This window comes from Crocodylus porosus, unplaced genomic scaffold, assembly GCF_001723895.1.
Source record: "Crocodylus porosus isolate Cpor-Errol unplaced genomic scaffold, CroPor_comp1, whole genome shotgun sequence".
Lineage (NCBI taxonomy): Eukaryota > Metazoa > Chordata > Crocodylia > Crocodylidae > Crocodylus > Crocodylus porosus.
The window spans coordinates 14,980,871-14,986,465 of NW_017728921.1; the positions used below are offsets into that span (position 1 = coordinate 14,980,871).

The 5,595-nt window shown below is 41.5% G+C and overlaps 1 long non-coding RNA gene across 1 annotated transcript in view; it reads left to right on the top strand.

Annotated features, from left to right (window-relative positions):
* LOC109312793 overlaps window positions 1–5,595 on the top strand; it is a 10,634-nt gene that overhangs the window by 380 nt on the left and 4,659 nt on the right. The gene's annotated exons all lie outside the window — the stretch shown is intronic.

Below are 5,595 nucleotides of genomic sequence, written 5' to 3' on the forward strand. Positions count from 1 at the left end.
GCCGGGCAGCGGGAGCGGGAGCGGTAGGAGCCGGGGCCGGGGCCCCCGCGGGGTGCGGACTTGTGAGCGGAGCCATTTGCAAAGTTCATTCTTTCTGGCTGCGGTTGCGGGGGGGATGCGGGGCAGCGCGGCGCCCGCCTGGAGGGAGCGGAGCAGAAGCCGGGATGTTTTTATCCGCTCCGAAAGATGGAGGGGCGAAGGGGGCGTGTGTGCTCGGCTCGCCCATGCACAGAAGTGCTGGGGAAGTGTGGCGAGGGGCTTGGCTGAAAAATAACCAGACAGCGGGGAGCTGGGTTTCCCCCTTTATCAAAGGTTTCATCCAGGCAAACGCTTCTGGGGAAAGGAGTGTGATCCCACGACTCGGATCCTTTCGGCCAGAGTCGAGTCCATTCCCTCTCCTCCCCCTCTCCCCCTCCACACACAGTTAATCGCTGAGTATTGTGTTTCAGTGAAGGGGTGTTGTGTGTGTGTGTTGCCTGCTTGCATTGTGCAGCAAAGCGCCTGGTCTAGGTTGGAGAACGTTATTTCTCTGTTTAAGTTTGGGGAAAAAAATATTTGTGTCCAGGGATCTTCTTTTAGAAAGCTCCCCTCCCCTTTGCTTAAAAAACAGAATAAGCGAGGCAATAAGTCAGATGCTATCTCCAGCCAGTATTTATATTGGCTTAATATTTAAATCTCATAAAACTAATGCTTTGCTTAAATAGTCCAGAGTTTTTGCAATAAACCAGGGTGTGCAGCCCAAAGTGTTTCTTTGGCATTCTTGCACTTTGCCCCAATTCCGCTCAGCTTCCCTCCAGTGTGTGGTCTTTGAGTTGTGTAAGGAAACCTCGTCCCCTCGAACACAAACCCAGGGTTGTGGAATTTAAAAAACTTCCTAAAGTTAAAGCACATTCTTTCTTCTGCCTCCCCTTTTTGCTTTTTGCTTTTAAACATCTCCAATACTGGGCTAGGTTTCCGGATTAGGCATGCAGCTGTGTGCCAGTGAGAAAAAGAAAGGGGGAAGGAAAAAAGAAAATTAATCAACAGCAAACTACAAATTCAGACTTGAATAGATTTTTGGCAGTTCACGGCTAATAGGTTCCTACTGTCTCTGTCCTGTAAATTTGACAAGTTAAATTCATTTAGAGTGTTCCTTAGCCAGGCAAAACTCACTGTGACTTTAATTAGTTTAATCCATTTTAAAATTTGATGCCAATCTTACTTGTCTGTATAGTTTATGGAGCTGTTTTAAGCTTTGGATTCATTGCATAGATTTTTTTGTTGTTGGTAATATTTAGAGTTTGAAACCAACCTTTTATCATTTTGCCAATCAATTATTCTCCTTTAAGAAGCAGTCAAGTTTTTATGTCTAAAGTTTTGCAATTATTTAAGGAAACAAAAGGTTACCTGTTTAAACCCAAAGCATAACCCAGAGAATTTTAAATGTTACTATTTCTGAAATTATTTGGAATGTCTGCTCTGTAGTAATTAACTGCTGTTTTCTCCTTACTATCAAAATGCTTTTTTGAAAAGGGAAAAAAAGTTTCAGTACTATTGTTGTATTTTGTGAGTGAATGCGTTTACAAAGGTCTTAGACCTTTAGAGGGTAGTAGTTATAAGGCTTATTTAGTAAAAATGTTTATTTAAAATAGCAAAACCTCATTTAGCATTTAAAATACAAATTATCCAAAATACTTAAAACTAGGTGCAAGTGTATATTAAATTAAGTATCAGAGATTTCAGCTATTCATTTCATATATATTTTGTCTTTAATATTTCAGGTAACTTATTTATTCTATATTATTTTTGTAGAAGGTTGATTCCAAAATGCAAGGGAAAAAAAACAGTTGTAATCTTTCCTTTCAGACACAATAACACAGGACTTCTGTGATTAAAACAAAAGAAAATAAATAAGTAGAGTTAAATTCTGGCTGAAGTTAATGCAAGATAAAATTGTAAAACATTAAAAGCTAACTTAGAAGAATGGCACAGAATCAATGTGGCTTTTGAAGAAATTCCTTTTTGTTGAATGTAACTGATCTGTTTTAGAGTAAATCATGCACAGAAGGCCATCACTTCGAGAAGTTGCTAACTGATTTATCATTTATATTGAAAAGTCTGTGAAGTATGCTGTTGTCCAGAGCCCTTTTTCTGTTGTACTACTGGCAATTATGATGAGCAGTGCAATATTAAAAGGGCATTGGCTGGCAGAAACATGACCCCCTTTAGCAGCCCACCCTCTTCAGAGTGGGCAAACAACCCTAAAATAGATGCCTCCTTCAGTGTATTCATGCACGTGTGTGAAATAACGTTAAAATTTATACATGTGGCAGTGCTTTTACATATGGAAGGAGATTTGGGATTGTAAGTTCTCACATGCCTTGATATACAATAGTGAATTATTTAAATATACCATGTTTATAACTCCAGATATTTTTGGGAGTTTTCAAGGCATCATATTACCGGCTTTGTTTACCAATATTTTCTTAGTGATTCATTATTCATCCCCTTTCATAATGTCTGTGTTGAAATTTTATAACAATTTTATAACAATTTCTTGATGGATTTTTTTTGCTATATAATAATCTTTCCCTATATATTTAAGGTGGTCTGAATTTAATGCTGCTATTTTGTTGTATGATTGGGGTCTTGTATTGTGATTTTTGTAAGGTGACACACGCTTACAAAAATATATATGTGTGAGAGAGTGTTATGTACACACTTTGTGGTTTTTTTGTCTATAGGTCTCATCACATTCTTGTCTACAAATTCTGTAACATTTTCCATAACACTTTACAGCACTGTTTATCTATACCATTGCATCACGCTTTATAGGCTTTGTGTTCAACCATCATGAAACAGTACAGTGCAATTAAGAAAACTTCTGAATGCATTATGGCACCTATTGAACATTTATTTTAAATTAGGTAGTTAAGATTAATTTACTGCATTATTTGCCTTTTATGGAAACCAGTACTATAGGGATGCTGAATTATGCCCATTGTTCTTTTATTCTCCCTGTGTTCATAGAAAAATACTCTTAAGGTACATCTATCTTTAAAGTGTACTGTGCTTGGCATGTATGTAGCAAAAGATTGAAACTGTTTGTTTAACAAGCCATATCTTAACAGTGGTCTGATTGATATTTTTAACTAACTTTTTTGTTGTTGTTTTACCTTGTCTAATTACGATCTCAAATAAACTTTAAGGCATGCAGAGTTTTATTGGGGCTAAACATAAAAACGTTATTGTGGTCAAAAATCTAATGTAACAGTCCCTCACAAAAGGATGCAGGGACAGCTGTGCAGAATGTGACAGTGGCTGCTGGTATCGCTGGCTCTGACAATGTTGCACTACTGTCTGCACAAATAAAGCAGTGCAATAATATTGTCAAAGCATTTGGTTCCAGTCCTAATACATCCTTATGATCAGTTACTGTTGCACACCCAGTCTCTGACGTTGTGGAACTTCATAGTTATTTAATGCATTTTAATAGGCAGCCATCCCTCTGTTCCCCTCCCTCCCCCACCCCAAGGCTTAGGTGAGCATAAGATTCCTAGATCATTTAAAACCTGACTCAAACAATAAGTAGGTTGGATGGGCTCTTTTTAGTTGGGGGTTTCTTTTTTCTTTTTCTTTTAAGGCTGAATGGTCTTATGGAAATTCCTTGGGTTTTGTTCCCATTTGTGACTGCTTCAGTGTACAAAATGGACTTCCCCTCCTACCACTGGTGTGTGTTTGTGTGTCCAAGTTGTACAATAAAAAGACAGCCTATTCAAATTTAAAAAGCCCTCTTGTCCTGCTTTAGAACCACCACTACTTTTACCAAGGAAAAAAACCAAAAACCTCTCTCCCAGTTGGACCTTTTATTTCCGGTTTTAAACCAAAGGGTTTTTATGGACCTAAGGATGCTATTGTTGTGTATGGAATCTAGTGATTTGTATATAGTCACAGGCTATTTCTTTCTTCCTCCCTGATATATATATTTTTTTTTCTGGGTGCACTGTAGTTGTTAGTTTTTAGAGGAGTATGTTGTGAGTAAAGTAAAAGTAATACATTCATTTGCTTAAAAAACCTAGGGGGCATATAAATAATAATCAATAGGGCTTTGAAAGACCTGATCTTCCTCGGCTCTTCTCAGTAGTAAATGGGAAGTGAGTCTGGGAGCCGCTTTGGTGATGTAGGCCTGGAAACAGTTGCATTGCATTAGGAATTGATCTTTAAATAACAATATGCTGGCGACTGTCACTTGGATTGTTCTTGGAATTTTCACTTGCAGCTGCTAAGGAAGGGGTGGGGGGCTGTTATCTTTTTACAGGGGCTTTGGGCTGGTACCTTGGGAGGCGGTGCAGGGAAGCCATAGTATTGGAAATCAAATCTCAGTAAACGAGAATTTTCGATTGGAATTGCACATCCCAACCCAGGCCAGGGCGGGCTAGTGAGCAAAGCATGGGAGGCAGAAAATGGAGTACCACTTCCTAGAGGGTTGAATCCCATTTCAGAAGGAGCAGGGGAAGCTATGTCCACAATAAAGCCCTCCTATTCTTAATTAAAAAAGACCTTTCAATCCCTGCCTTTATTGTGAGGGGTGAGGAGTGCCTGTCTCCCCTCCACACCCAGAGGAGGAGGGGGGAGGCTTCAGTTTGAACCATTAGCAAAATGATGGTGGGTGAAAAGAAATCAGGCAGCTGATGTGGTATGTTTCACATACCTAAGCAGAGGTAACATGAGCCTGCCTGGCTCTCTCTTTCTCCTAGGGTTTTTAATGCATCTCTGTGCATTGTAGCATATTTGCCATTTTTGTGTGTGAAGGAATAGGAAGCCTGTTCAGTGTTTCTTTTTTTTTAATTTTCTTTCTTCTCCTGGTGCTCAATTAATCAGAAGCTGGGGAAGAGTGAAACCTGGAAAGGCTTCCCTTTGTTGGCATGACCATACTCCCAATGACATAACCGGGAGCAGCAGAGTAGCAGCTCGGTGACCTCGGTGCAGGACTAAAAAGGGATCCCTTTCCTGTGTCTGTGTCTGGGGGGAGGGAGATCAGGTGGAAGCCATCCCCTCGGCGCTGTGTGTGTGGGTGGGTGGGTGTGTGTGTGTGTGTGTGTGTGTGTGTGCAGGCAGACACATGGATGAGCCCAGCAGCAAGTGAAAACAAGTGTCAGTGAGTGCTTGGGGGTGGTGCAGGATGGAAGATGGCCTCACAAGCCTTGCTGCTTGCCTGCCTGCGCGGAGCTGGGGGGGGGACGCCGTTTGGTTTTAATTTCAATGAATTGAAGTTAAAAAAATACAGCAGATGTGCTCGAAATGGAGGTGGGGGCTCTAGGGTTTGGGTGTGGAAGAGATGTTGGAGGTGGCGGGGGCTAGGCTTTTTCTGAAAGGTGCCTTGACTTCCACCCAGTGGGCTCGTCCCCGAGGCCCCTGCAGCGCAAGCCCAGCAGTGCTCCGGCGTGGGTGAGCCAATTATTTCTGCGCATGGGACATTTGCTGATCGGGAAGTTACTCCTAAGCAGCAAAAGGCAGGACACAAAGGAGGGAGGGGGCTCGTCTGAGAGGGGGTTCCCTGCAGATTTCAGGGCTGGGATGGAGGTTGCACATTCCAGCCCCTCCCTTCCCCGATCT